General features: G+C 37.0%; 1 long non-coding RNA gene across 1 annotated transcript; it reads right to left on the bottom strand.

The window, feature by feature from the left end:
• Window positions 1-1,104: 1,104 nt before the first annotated feature.
• On the bottom strand, window positions 1,105-11,948 carry LOC145529183 (uncharacterized). The gene is made up of 2 exons (XR_014070990.1): window positions 11,862-11,948; window positions 1,105-2,229 (listed from the first exon to the last, which is right to left on the bottom strand). It is a non-coding gene; the product is annotated as an uncharacterized LOC145529183 (long non-coding RNA).
• Window positions 11,949-15,745: the final 3,797 nt, after the last annotated feature.

The raw sequence follows: 15,745 nt of genomic DNA, 5'->3' as shown, positions 1-15,745 counted from the left end.
TTGCTAATTATTTAAGATATTTGTTTAAGAAAAATTTGTTGTATGTTTGCTCTGCTCCAAATGCTGTGACACTGCTGCAGATACAAAAGGAATTAGAAACATCCTCTGTCCTTCTTTTCAAAGGGCTGCTGATTGGAAGGTGGCTTCTCTCTGCCACAGGGTCTTTGCATGGACTGTCCAGTCTGTCTATAAAAGCTCCCCTACTACCTTATTCTCTTGAGATGTCCTTGCCACATTCTCAGAACAGCCTGTACTTTTCCTTTGCAACATTTGTCAAAATGGTAATTAAATAATTACTCATGTAATTATTTATTTAATGGCTTTATCTCCTACTGTAACACTGAGAGCATCTATGATTTACCTAGAGCCTAGCACCGTGCCTGGCAGATAGCAGCGGTTCAAAAATATTTGTGAAATGAATCAATGAATGAATGAACCAACAAATGAGTGGAAATAGTATGCAATTGCCCAGAGAGAGCAGAGGTAGAAAAAGAGACAAACCAAGGACAGACCAAAGTCATCAGTATTTTAGAGGCAGACACTGCTAAGAAAATAAAGAGGTAGAGATACCTAAGAAAAATCTCTATGAAAAATAAAAGAAAATAAATAAATTAGTTTTAAACTTAGCGTTACAGTGTCAACCATATGTTAAAAGTGATAAACTATAATCTCAAATAGGTCTCCCCTGATCCCTCCATTGCCCCATCCTCTCATCCTTCTTAATCTATCTTCACAACACTTACTGAATGTTTTATATGCCACATCTATCCATCCATTCATGAGTACACTTGGGTGTACTATTTTTATAAATTTCATTATTATTATATAAACTATATAAATTTTTATTATCCTCTTAGACCACATCTGTAATGGTAATGGGGAATCTGTTCTCTCTGATAGTGTAACAAATTTCTTAGGGAAATTCCTGCTCAAGAAATGTTGGGGATTTGCAGATCACCTAAATCTCTAACAGTCAAGAATTTCTCAGTCCAAGCTTAGAGTTTCTTTGACAATATAAATCTCACAAAAAATTGATTCCGATTAGCTCCTCAAGCCAATAACTACACCCACAGATATTTATTTTTTAAGTAGTTCTTAGATCTGTTTTCTTTCTCTCTTTTTTGTCTCCTTACTTCTCTCTCAATTTGAAGGAGGCTTCTCTGAGATTTTCCAGCTTAACCTTAACCTGATTTTTCCCAAGTCAATTTAAAGTTGTTCTGGGGTTATAACAGTAGGTGTGAAGGCCGTTGGTGTGATCTTTGTCACCAAACTAGATTTTAGTCAGGCTTTATTGTGCAAAGGGCTTCTGTTTTTGTTCTCAAAGGAGTCAGCCATTCTCAAATTTTAAGTCTTTCAATTTTTGAAATCTCTAGAATATCTTTCATTTCTTTCCTGATATACACCTCTTCTTCTAATATACTAAATGCGGTCATTTTCTCAAAAAAGCACACTTCTGTCCTCCAACTCTTTCTCTGATGCTACAAGTTCATTAAACATGCATGCTTCTTCACAGATGATAGCAAGCAACAGTTTTACTAAATATTTTATTTCTGTAAAATGTGGATTGCCGTGTTTCCAAATTTCAGTATGTTTCCTTAAAATCCTAGCCCTGATTGCTAAGCCAATGCCACACATTTTGATTTCATTGTTATTGGAACAGTCCACTCCTTGTGCAATTTCTGTATTAGCTGGGATAAATTAAGCTGTGTTGAAATAGCAAATTACCCCTAAATCTCAGCAGCACAATCCCCCAAATTTGATTTCTGTCTCATAAAAAATTCAGATGAGGGCCAGGGTATGTATCTTGGTACGCTGTGCGGTAATTCTGACTGCCTCAATTTAGCGGCCACACCATCTCAACTCAACCCCTCACACACAGTTTCCAAAGCCCAGGAAGCACACTCTTGCAAACAGATTGGGCTGCCTTGTTAATGTCGGAGTGAAGACTACTGCTTGTCTGGCTCAGAGCTACAAGCCAAACTTGAAAGTTGAAGAGCATGAATGAGCTTTGGAAACTCCTCTGACTTGTGGCAGCAAGTGGATTAAGCTTTCCCCATTTATTCCTTTAGATACAACTGATCTGGTTTATAGTTTACTTGTTCTTAGAGCAATTCCTGAAAGATCAAGCAATTCCGGTCAGGGTGATTGGAAATGCATCTTCATATTTACCCCTCTCTTCCTCTGCCCCACTCCTCAAGTCCAGGACTCATGTTCCCTGGATTTGCATACCTGAAAAAGTAAGAGATAAAACAGAAATGAAGATAGCATCTAAAGAAGTTCTCTACATTGCCTCAGAAAGCAGCCAAACTGCCAGTCCAGTCCCACTGACGGTGAAATACCATTCTCCCTCAAAAATCTCTGGTTCATCCATTCTGAAACATTGACCATAAGTTTTCATTGTACCTGGTAAGTTAGTGGTTGTTTTTCTAACTGGGAAGACAACTTCTGGATACTGTTTATACATTAATACATTTTACAAATAGTGACTGAGAGACAGGCTTTCTACTGTTCCTAGAACGAGAATTAAACCGAGAAGACAGAGATGCCTCCTAAAGTACTGGTGGGAACGGTCAATCTGCATTCAGTCATTCAATAATTAAATCCTGACACTAGAACACAGCTTAGATCGACCTCAATTTCAGAGCCACACTCCCATTACAAAACTCGACTCTCTCTCTCAATATTTATGAATTGTTGCACTTTTACTCTGTGAGTATAGTGAGTTATTTATTTTCTACATTTGGGTCTGTGGGAGTGTTAAAGGTCACGCGATGGTGAAAGGTGTTATGAAGGTGCTGCTCGGATGATGTCTCCTGCAGAACTCACATGAGAATGTGTTTGAGGAAGGGCAGTTAAAACCCTATATGGAGCCATTTAAGAATAAAGTTTGTTTTTTTTTAAATTTTTTCGCAAAAATAAGTCCCTCTTGCCTCCCTTCCCCTTTCCTTCCCTTTCTTCTTTCCTTCATAACCACTCTGATTCTTATGTGTTGTAACCTTCGTCTCATACCTAAGTAAGTTTTCTAATTCTCAGCATTACAAAGATCACTAAAAAGCAACTATGATATATTCACTTAACCGCAAGGCACAAAAATGATACTCTGTTTTTTTAAAAAAAGCTTCTACGATTTTTTTTTTTTTTACAGTGTTGCAGAATTCTTCAGTGTCTCACTTAATTCCTTTGGTGCTGTGATACAAATATTAATGCAAGATTAAAAAAATCAGCGGAAAAACTGATGAGTGAAATACCATCCAATTTGGGTACAAAGCATACTTTCTTTTGTTATGGATTCAGTATTTGAGGGAATGAAAAATCTTAACGTGAAATTTCTGGAAATAGAGCCTTCTAATCTAAAAGTTAATGCAGAAAGCATTGTATCATTTGCAAATCAGTGATGTTTTTCATCTCTAGAAACTCATGTAAAATATTGCACCATTATTTTATTAGTAATTTTTCTTAGTTTTGCTTTATAACATATATTAAGCATCCCTGATAAGATACAGCAAAAGATTCCCTAAAGTGTAGGGAGCCAATTTCATTAGTATAGTCAGCCTGACAGTTGGCTTTCACAGACTAAAATGTAACTTGATTTTTAAAAGTAGAAACATGGCCCAATTAATTTTACAATTAATTCATTTGTTCTAAAAAAGCTTTGATTGTTTTTACTGCCTAAAGATTTTATGTAGGACAGTTAGAAAGACAAGCTCTACAGTCAAGATGGATAATTATTTTGTTCACCAACTCTTCTGAATACAAAGCTACACTAATAATAGGAAAGTTAAAAATGATGGTTAACATAGTAATCTATGAAAACAAACTACCCTTTGGCTGGATGACTAATGAGTTATAAAACATTATATCAGTGCCCCTAACAATAGATGTTGATTTTGACAAAATGTCTCATAATCACAATATTTTACTTTTCATAAAGTGTGAAATTACTTGCTCTAAATAAGTTAGGTACCATCTAAAATAAATAAATGATCACCTGTGTCTACTTCTAAGGTAAATGGAACCAAAATTAATACCAAGTCAGAGGAAAGTATGAGAATTGCAAGTAAAATTTTGAGAACATTGGCCCTCAAGCGATATTAATACAATACCAGAATGACCACCACATTGTCTAAGCCAGAGGATGAATGCCTCCATGTAGGATATGAGTTCTACAAGCTTAATTCAAGGCTCAAGATAGTAAACTTGCTGAATATTAGGGATTCTAGATTTTTAAGTGGTGTGTGATGGGATTTGGTTTGGTTTTGTGGCTTAAAATTAATAACTTCCATTCAAGGAAATTGCAATGCTTTCTCCATACTATAAAGCTCTTTATGTGTATGTGTAGGATTAGAGTGGCTTTGAGGCTACAAACATGTTCTCATGCATAAATGACAGTACCTTGGTTTACAATGCAAATTTTATGTTATGTGTGTTGCAAAATAATTTTTAGCACATATCATTGTTTCCTTAATAAATTATTAGGTTACATAAGTTTATTGTACATTTGCATATGACATGGGATTTCTATTTGATCCACTCACTTTAAGGTTGCAGATATAAATCTAACAATTAATAAACTTATGGTCTTCTTCATCTTTAATCAGCAAAGAACAAATCATATGGATAAGAATTTTATAAGAATATAAAAAGATTTTATGAAGAAAGCGCTAAGTAATGTTCATTTAAGAATTTATTCAAAAAGAATAGCATAATATAGAATCCATGGACAGCTTTGTATATAAAAATAAGAGTCTGAAGCTTCAAAGAAATAAAATTCATTGTTAATTTTTCAAAGATGAAAAGCCAGGCATGTCAACCAGTCATATTATATAAATGGGCCACTAATGATAAATAATGAAACAGTTAATTTTCTTTAGTGAACAATGACAACAAATTTTGAAATATAAACATTTAATTTCATGTCGATTAAAAAATAACAAGGTTTGATTTCAGTATTTAAATGAAAATGAACTAATATCGTCTTGGCCTATCAAACAGTGATTCTAAAATTCTTCTGAAGTGTCTGGGACTTGTAAACTTCAGTTTACTTGGTTTCACTTTATTGGCTGGCTATTAAATTACTGTATGTTAATTTGCTTATTCCATCAATATATTCTTTGAGTTTTATAGGATAAATTAGTCTTCAAACATGTATTGAGTGCTTATCCCCTACAGTGTGCTAGATGACACAGAAATTTATTGAGAAAATTCCTCTTTCCCAATTATCCTCCCAAAGCACTAGACTCTCAAGGTACACTTTTTAAAACAAAACCTAAGAAACGCATACACATCCTCAATCCATCTATAGCCAGCCATTTCCAATCTGCTTCTCATTCCGTGCTCTGAAAGCCATGGCATTACTTCTAACGTGCTCTTCCAAGTTTCTCTGCTCCATCAATACTGATTCAGTCTGTGCTGCTCAGACTATTTTGTAGCTCTATTATTTACTCAAATATCTACTGCTCAAATGCCTAGAAGACAAGATGTTAAAAATGACATAACATTAGCATCAAGAAAAAAAATTGCAGCTACTCTGTCCATGTGGTTGAGACAGAACAGCATAGGGTAAATGTTAGTTTTTTTGTGTGATAAGATTTGGTCAGGTTTTGTGGTTTAAAATTGATCATTTCCAAAAAAAAAAAAAAAAAATTGATCATTTCCATTCAAGGAAATTACAGTGCCTTCTCCATACTGTATAGCTCTTTCTGTATACTTATAAGATTAGAGTGGTATTTTCCCCACTTCAGAGAAACATGGTTAAAGCAGAAATTTAAGATATGGGGGGCTTCCAAGGCAGATTCTTTACCACAAGTGACCTTGCAGGAGATGCAAAAGACACCTGTTAGATTCCTGGTTCGGGAAGATCCCCTGGAGTAGGAAATGGCAACCCATTCCAGTATTCTTGCCTGGAAAATTCTATGGACAGAGAAGCCTAGTGGGCTACAGTCCATGGGGCCGCAGAGAGTCAGACATGTTGGGCACTACTCAGAGAATAAGCACAGCACACACAAAGATTCTGGAAAAGACAGTACACATCAGAAAAGAAGAGCAAGTGGACCCAGTGACTTAAGTTATGTTTTACATTTAAAAGAAAAGGAATTGGTGATGTCACACAGCAGCAACAGCAAAAGCATCAAAAATTGGAGAGAAAACAAGTGCCATCAAGGTTGAGATAACTGTGCTGACATACACGTGCTAGAGGCATGAAATGATTCTGTGTGGCTCAAGGACTAGGGGTTTGTTTGCAAATGATACATTTTTCAGGGACTTCCTAAAATGATGAAAATATTTTGCAGATGGCCAATATAATGTTTAATTATAATTATTGTGACCATATGTTTACTCCAAGGTTATGTAGCCCATTCTGGTATTCTGTTTTCCCCTTCCATTCACAGCCACATTTCTAGAGAGAATAGTCTATAATAGCTGTCTCTATTTTCCCACTTTACTCACCAGTAATCACCAATGCTGATCACCCTGAAATATGGCATCTAACACTACCAACTGCTCTTGCCTTTGGTTAAGGTTGCCAGTGTCCTTCAAATTACCCAGTGGTGGGAGAATTTTTGTCCTTGAACTTCCCATAGCATCGAAGGATTGAACACTTTCTCTTTTTCAAATACCTATTTTCTCTTTGCTCAAAATGCTTCTTGTCCTAGTATTTTTCCTCCAATGTACTGCTTTATCGCAATTTTTGCCCCATTTTTCTAGCTATTCCCCTAGTTTCTTTAGAGTTTCTATCCATTTAAAAAATATATCTCTTCCCTGGATTGTTTCACCGACCCATTTTGCTTTGCAATTCACACTTCTCAATTTGCCCTCGATTCACTCTCTGCTTGGGTAATCTCACCCACTCACACTGATTCATAGGCCAGCTAGAAAGAAAAAAGGAATCCAGGAGTGTCTTCTCAGTATTTTATCCATACAGTTCAAAAAAACTCACCTTCTCCAGAAAGTCTTCAATGATGGTTGAGTCAATTTAAATATATAACCTTTTTTCTCTTACAACTCATTTGTATTTACCCTGTAAACATAAAGAATCAACCTGCCAACACAGGTATACATAAGAGACACAGGTTTGATCCCTGGGTTGGGAAGATCACCTGGAGGAGGTCATGGCAACCCACTCCAATTTTCTTGTCTGGAGAATCCCATGGACAGAGGAATCTGGTGGGCTACCATCCATGGGATCACAAAGAGTCAGAAAACTGAAGTGACTTATCACACACACAAATATTATTTATACTCAATGCTGTTAACTTATTCCTTTGATGTTCAGAGTTTTATGTATTTTGTGCCCCTGTCTTTTCTTAATTATGTTGAAAAGAAAGTAACAATTTATGAAATAGTAAGATTTATAGAAGAGCAATAAATTCTCATTTGGGTGCTAAAAAATCTCTTCAACATCCTAGTGCTTTTAAAATTTCAGCTATATACACACTGATAAACACACATAAAGAACCAGAGTTTGTCACATTACTGGGAAATAATGATCATGATCTATCTCAAAGATATTTTTGTTATGTATGGTTTTCCATTATTCACATTTGAGGTAAGACATCTCAAAAACTAGAGCATCACATACAATGAAATGAAACTAGCTGCTGCTGCTGCTGCTGCTAAGTCGCTTCAGTCGTGTCCGACTCTGTGCAACCCCATAGACGGCAGCCCACCAGGCTCCGCCATCCCTGGGATTCTCCAGGCAAGAATACTGGAGTGGATTGCCCTTTCCTTCTCCAGTGTATGAAAGGGAACAGTGAAAGTGAAGTCACTCAGTCGTGTCCGACTCTTAGCGACCCCATGGACTGTAGCCTACCAGGCTCCTCTGTCCATGGGATTTTCCAGGCAAGAGTATTGGAGTGGGGTGCCATTGCCTTCTCCAAAACTAACTGGAGAGTCTTTAAAAATTCTTGGTGAAAAGCAGACACAAATCTAAGGCTAACAATATAAGGTTATAGAAAAATATGGACCTTTGTTGGCAAAGTACTGTCACTGCTTTTTAATATGCTGGCTAGGTTGGTCATAGCTTTTCTTCCAAGGAGCAAGCATTTTTTAATTTCATGGCTGCAGGCACCATCTGCAGTGATTTTAGAGACAAAAAATGAAGTCTGTCACTGTTTCTAATGTTTCCATGTCTATTTGCCATGAAGTGATGGGACCAAATGCCATGATCTTCTTTTTTTAAATGTTGAGTTTTAAGCCAGCTTTTTCACTTTCCTCTTTCACGTCCATCGAGAGGTTCTTTAGTTCCTTTTCACTTTCTGCCATATCTGAGGTTATTGATATTTTTGCCAACCAGCTTGATTCCAGCTGTTCTTCATCCAGCCCCGCATTTCACATGACGTACTCTGCATATAAGTTAAAAAAGCAATGTAACAATATACAGCCTTGATGTACTCCTTTCCCAATTTGGAATCAGTCTGTTGTTCCATGTGCAGTTCTAACTGTTGCTTCTTGACCTGCAAACAAGTTTCTCAGGAGGCAGGTAAGGTGGTCTAGTATTCCCATTTCTTTAAGAATTTTCCAGTTTGTTGTGATCCACACAAAGGCTTTAGCATAGTCAATAAAGCAAAAGTAGATGTTTTCTGGAATTCTCTTGCTTTTTTGATGATCCAATGGATGTTGGCAATTTGATCGCTGGTTCACTGGCTTTCCTAAATCCAGCCTGAACATCTGGAAGTTCTTGGTTCTTATACTGTTGAAGCCTGACTTGGAGAATTTTGAGCATTACTTTGCTAGAGTGTGAGATGAGTGCAATTCTGCAGTAGTTCGAACATTCTTGGCATTGCTTTTCTTTGGGATTGGAATGAAAACTGACTTCTTCCAGTCCTGTGGCCACTGCTGAGTTTTCCAAATTTGCTGGCATATAGAGTGCAGCTCTTTAACAGCATCATCTTTAGGATTTGAAATAGCTCAGCTGAAATTCCATAACCTCCACTAGCTTTGTTCGTAGTGATGCTTCCTAAGGCCCACTTGACTTTGCACTCCAGGATGTCTGGCTCTAGGTGCGTGATCACACTATCATGGTTATCTGGGTCATTAAGATCTTTTTTGTATAGTTCTTCTGTGTATTCTTGCTACCTCTTCTTAATATGTTCTGGTTCTGTTAGGTCCATACCATTTCTGTTCTTTATCGTGTTAATATGAGAACTAATTTCATTTTCTTATTAAATTTATATTCAAAATTTAAAGTAAAATTAAATACATTAATAAGCCACCATTGATGAAAAAGAGAAAGTTTGACCTAAAATTATGAGGATTTAGTGTCTTCATTGATTGATTATGCCTTGGCTCTTCTCATCCTCCATTTTGCTAATGGAGGTTCAGATAAAGAGCTTATTATCATCAAAAAGAAAAGCTTCAAGTTGTGCATTTACTGTAATGTTTTGGAGAAATGTAAAAAGATCTAAAGCATATGATTTTTCCACAACTGCTTGTACATAACACAAAAAAACCCTTAAATGCATTTTGCATTAAACAGTTTGAAACATTTCATAATTTTATATTTGAAAATAATTTCTAATGACAAAGTGTTAGTCACTCAGTCACGTCCAGCTCTTTGTGACCCCATGGACTGCAGCCTGCCAGGCTCCTCCATCCATGGAATTTTTCAGGCAAGAATACTGGAGTGGGTAACCATTCCCTTCTCCAGATCTTCCCATCCCAGGGATTGAACCCAATCTCTTGCATTGCAGATAGATTATTTACTGTTTGAGCCATTGCTTTTCTGTAACTTCTAGTGACAAAAGGGTCTACCTATTTCCAATACTTACGTATTTGCCTTGGAGCTTAGAATTCCTGCAATGATTTATTTACTTTCTTTTTTCACTTTCAATCTCTTTCTATTGTCATATAATCTCTTTTTTAATCTTTATTTTTACTTTGAGCTTTCATTTCAGAGTGAACAAGAATAACACTAAGTGCTTACATTTATATCCTACTTAGTATTTACTAAATACTCTCCCCAAGCACTTTGCTTCTATTAAATCATTTCCTTCTTTTCAAGAATCTACAAGGTAAGTAGTATTATTATCTTATTCATTTTACCATTGAAGACATTGAAACACAGAAATAATCAGCAATCTACCAGGTCTCCCAACCAATAACCTGCAAACCTTAGTATTGAACCCCCACATGGTCTGGCTGAAAGGCCATATATTAACTACTACACTGTACTGACTGTTTAACATTTTTGAAACAAAGACGAAGGGTTGTTTCAAATGTCCTTGTGCTGGCTGGCTTATTTTATTGGCTGGTATGTAATAATTTTGTGTGCTTTTTTAAAAGTGAATTAGTTTTATATAATTCCATGCTGCTTCTTTTATAGTGATTGCTCACATTTGAGTGAGGGAAGCCTTTTTTTAGAATAATTTAATGTATATATTTATTTATGGCTGTGCTGGGTCTTTGTTGCTGTGCATGGGCTTTCTCTAGTTGTGACTAGCAGGGGCTACTCTCTAGTTGCTACGCACAGACTTCCCATTGCAGTGGCTTCTCTTGCTGCAGAGCACAGGTTCTAGGGTATGAGGGCTTTAGTAGTTGTGGCTCCCAGTCTCTTGAGCACAGGCTCACTAATTGTGTAGCACATGCTCAGCGGCATGTGGGATCTTCCCAGATCAGAGATCAAACATGTGTCTCCTACATTGGCAGGTGGATTCTTCACCACTGAGCCACCAGGGAAGCCCCTGAATGGGGGAAATTCTTTTAAAGCTAGTTATTTTGCAGAATTTTGAGTGAAGAAGTGGAACTTAAGGAATTGATCTGGCAGCTTCAGTTGACAATCAGCATCTCTGAACTCTTCCCCAGGTCTGCACCATACTTTAATCTGGGCATGTGCATTCCTACATGGCATAGGATATTTGAAAGCTGATCATTTACATTCAGCTGAATGTAGTCAGCTGCTGCAAAGCTCATAGCCACTTCCCACTTCCCCACCTCACTTTGCTTATACCATGCTTGCTTAGGTTTTTATAAATGTCCTTTAGCCTTGGTGTCTCTTGCTGTTCTGAGGTATAGAACCAGATTCTGGAGATCCATGAACCTTGCCTATGACTTTGAGATTTGTTTTCACAAGTAAGCAGAAAGGATGTTTCCTCACATTGGAAAAATCTGGCCTGGACAGGACATGGAAGTTTATCTGTGATTTCCAAATCCCCAAACCTCTTCTGAACCCATCTAGGGCATAATGATGTCTCTCCATCTTTATTTGAAATTCTATTCTTGCTTAGTTAACATCAGTAAGGATAACTCTTCCTGTCTCTGATGTCATTTTTTCTGTCCTGCTTTTTGTCTTGTTTCTTCATACTATTCCTTCAACTCTGCTGTTCTCCAGGCTTCCAGACACGATTCTCCTGAGATGTGATACACGTTCCTTCGATGATTTTATCTCCTTTCACCAAACAAGAGCCTCACTTATCAGGTAACTCCCCTGATGGAGCTCAGTCTGGCTTTCCTACTGTTTATTTCTACATTTTCTTGCTCTTCCTATACATTTCAAACTTGATGTCCCACCAGCATCCTTTGTCATGTTCTGAAGGGAACCAGCTTTCTTTCCTTATAAACTTGTTCCTTATTTATGTTTTTATGTTGGTTAATGATATTGCTCTGTTCTCAGTTAACTAAGCCAGAGACTCAGGCTCTCCCTAGAGCTTTCATTTTCCACATCCTGCTTATCTCACATGACCACATCCTTCCATTCTATCTGTGTCTGTCTACCACATTTCCTTTTTTCCCCTACACTGCACAAGCTACATCACCTTAGTTTAAGTTCTCATCAAATATCATTTGCTCAGAGCAGTTATCTCCCAATTTGTCTCCAAGCATCCATCTTACAGGCTTACCTGGTTGCTCAGTGGTAAAGAACACACCTGCCAATGTAGGAGATGCAGACTTGATCTCTGGGTCAGGAAGGTCCCAGGAGAAGGAAATGACAACCCACTCTGGTATTTTTGCCTGGGAAATCCCATGGACAGAAGAGCCTGGTATGCTGCAGTCCATGAGGTCACAAAGAGTCGGACATGACCTAGTGACAATCCAACAATCCATCTTACACTCCTCAGATACCCTGCCTCTCTTGCTCTTAGAGGAATCTTTCTAATCTTCAAAATTGATTGTATCACTTCTAGGAGTATTACTATAGGTGTGACTCAAGCTCTCAATTCTTCCATTTCCTCCACTGCCACATGCAGACGGTAGTACTTCCTCACAGTATTGTGTTCAAAATCAAGTGGGACAAATCAGGAGAAGTGCCTGGCACACATTAAGTGCTCAAGAAAATATGTGCTCACTTATTATGGATGACTTATATTCCTTCAAACTGAACTTTTTCAGTTTTCTGACCATACCCTTGTCCCTCTCATCTCTGGACCTTCACAGATACTTCTTCCTGGAAATCTTTCCCTCCTTCTTTAGCTGAATAATTTCTAATCATCTCTTGAGTTCCCACTTAGCACTTCCTGGCAGATGACATCTCTGATACCTGGAGAGTCTGTATCATTGCCATGTGCTCTCAAAGTTCCTCCACCTCCTCAATCTATGGATATCTTTATATTTTAGGCATTGTGAGATTCCAGCACAGTACCTGGCATGTAGAAATGCCCTAAATATTTTTGAGTGAGAGGATAATGATGTATTTGGTGACTTGTAATTCAGCCCTCATGATACAACACTGCAGCTCAGTCACCTGCTGTGCCTGTTAACAGAACTAAAATCAGCGTGCCTGAATTCTGGTTGCTCTGATCCACTGTAAAACTAATATGGATTCAATCAATGGAAATGAATCTCCACCTGCTTTGCGTCATTACTCTCTTCTAGCATGATCTCTGACCTGATATTTATTTACATAGCCAACTATCTGGTTAATCTGTGAGATTATTATTCATATTCTATCTTCAGCACCATGCTGGCTATTCTCAGTTGCCAGCTCCCCCTGACCCCTCCATTCTCTGCTTTTAGTTGTCCTGCCCTTGAAGCCTGTGGACCACATCACCTGGGCTGCCTTCTTCCTGGCTTTCCTGGGGACCAGCCAGTGGGAACTCCAGGCAGGAAGTAATGGGCAGAAGAGGAAGTTCCTACTGGGGGACATTCCCTCCTCATGTCCTGGTAGCTACCATTCTAACTGTACATCTGATTATATCATTTTTTCTTGCTCCTTCAAGTCTAGTGGTAAAATTAATGGCTTTCTGAATTCCAACTGTTTTTAATCTTGGAGACCTGAAAAAGTCATTGTAGATTTTTCTTAACTTTGCCCATATCTCTGTAAATAGACCCTTTAAAATTTTACTTCAAAATCTCAGCTGAGAATTTCCAGCTCTTCTTATCTGTTGAGATTACATATGATCAAAGGAACCTTCTGACAAATAAATGAAAATGCTAAATCAGAATTTACTAACCAAGCACACAAAGTAAGTGAATGCATGAGATTTAGTTCATTCAGCCCATCCCCCTTTGTGAAAATCTTGCTTTTTCATGGTTAAATAATCTGCCCAAGTGGGTACAATTAGTAGTCATCAATTATTATGAGTCTTTGAGAACTTAATTTCTATTGAAAGTATTAGTCACTCAGTCACGTCTGATGCTTTGCAACTCCATGGACTATAGCCTGCCAAGCTCCTCTGTCCATAGAATTCTCTAAGAGAGAATACTGGAGTGGGTAACCATTTCCTGCTTCAGGGGATCTTCCCAACCCAGGGATTGAGCCCAGGTCTCCTGCATACAAGCAAACTGACAAGGTATAATAACCAACAAAAATATCTCTTTAGAATCAAACAGTCTCTCTGTAACTTTTCATATCTGGTAGTATGTTGCTTTTTTAAAAAAAAAACCTATGTATTTCATAAAATCTATATGATTTTTTAGAGCACAAATGGGGGAACATTTTGCTGTTTCAATGCATGTATAGATGGATTCAAAGTGGTGCAAGAGGAAATGCTGTTATGGTCGAAGTTGGAATGTTTAGTGTCAGAAAACCAGCAATGCTAATTTTTAATGTAAAATGCATCTGCTGAATATTATCTTTCAAGCTGCATATCTCAGAAGTCTATTACATTAAAAAGTATACACATGGATAGATATTTCACAAGACCTGTAAATTATCTCACAGTTGGTTATTGATCAGCTTATAAAGACAAGTAAATAATTACTTACAGAGAACAACCAGAAAAAGAATGTGAAAAGATTAAGGAAATATAATAGATGCTAAGGAAGAGAAGCAGTTATTAAACTAGTGAAAACTAAAACAACAAATCCAGGAAACAGTGTTAGGTTTACCTGGAAAAATAGATTCTTCCTTTAAATAATAAGTTTAAGAATTATAGACTGTTCAGCTTTTTGCCCCTGAAAAACTACCCTAGTATTGTGGATTCTAAACATAGATTAATTTATCCAAAAGTAAAAAAAATATATATATATTTCTGACAGTTCAGCTCAACAGTAATTTAGTAAATATTTTGATATGGTTTCCTTATTTTTAATAATTGAGGAACATCATTGAGGGCCAAAGCAGTTCTACTACTACAAAAAAAATTGAAAGTAGATCTATTTCTTTCTATTTTGTAGATTGGACATATATACCATGGGATTTTATTAGAAATGAGAGAACAGAGCATCTTGCTCATAAAATATTTAAAGTGTTTGTTAAGGAAAATGCCATCCCAAAGACTTCATTCAGATATATCAGCTATTTTATGTCACAACTACCACTTAAAAAAGAATGTCCCAAGGAGTAAAGAGGCAATTGCTGACTATTTTTCTTTTATCTCAACTGTTTTAATTTTTACTCTGTGGTCATCTCCCCTGTAGAAGATTTTAGGTGAAAATTACATTTATCATTATTTTGTATTGTTCTCATTACCAGTGAGTAGACACACTAACTATAGTAAATTTAGATGTGCACAATATGTTAAAAAAATTATAGGGAATAATCCAGAAAGTTTGCTATTAAATTATATTAAAGAATTATTTTGTAAGTTAAATTTATCTATTCAGGGACTAGGTATACAGTTGTAGATAGTTCAATTTAAAATTCTAAACATATTTAATGAAAGAATAGGATTTCGCTGAGTTAATATTTGCTAGAGGAAACTAATTAATAGATTTCAGGAACCTTGTCTAGCTCTTTTCAAGATGATGTGAGGTGAATAAACCAACCTGTAATAAAGGTGATCATTTACTAGTTTATAGATTGACACGACTCTCACGAAGGTTAAGTTTTCTTCCATCCGTTTTCTTTTCTTCTCGTTAAATTTCCTCATGCTGTTTTCTACAACATGTTCTCTGACGAGCCTGGAATCATTGGTGCACACAGGCAAACAGCCCATAAATTCTCCCCATAAATACAAATATGTGCTCACATTCACATGCCCATAGAGACAGAGGTTTCGGCTGTGAGGTGAAGAGATTTTCAAGCTTATGTGTTTAGGACACTTTCATTCTCAGCCGTCAGGATGCAGTGCTGTAAAGATCCTCGGAGTGGAGCTCAACCCCAGCCCACCGCAGGGTCTCTGAGGGCCTCACCACCTTGGCGCAAGGTCATTCACATCCCCTCCCTCCTCCTCGCTCCCCTTTAGCCAACTGGGAATTCAACAATACAATCTTGACTGGAGTCTTCAGACTATACCATTAGCTTATTGAGCAACTGCACCTGCTTTTAAATTTTAATGATGCATTTTTAATATGATAAATAGAGTATACTTGAACAGTTTTATGCAGGCCAGATAAACTGATCTTTGTTACTCTTCAAATATTACTTTCT

This window comes from Giraffa tippelskirchi, chromosome 12 (genome assembly GCF_054371585.1).
Source record: "Giraffa tippelskirchi isolate mGirTip1 chromosome 12, T2T-mGirTip1v1.2.pri, whole genome shotgun sequence".
Taxonomy (NCBI): Eukaryota; Metazoa; Chordata; class Mammalia; order Artiodactyla; family Giraffidae; genus Giraffa; species Giraffa tippelskirchi.
The sequence above is the reverse complement of the archived record's forward strand: the minus strand, read 5'-3'. Positions and strand labels throughout refer to the sequence as shown.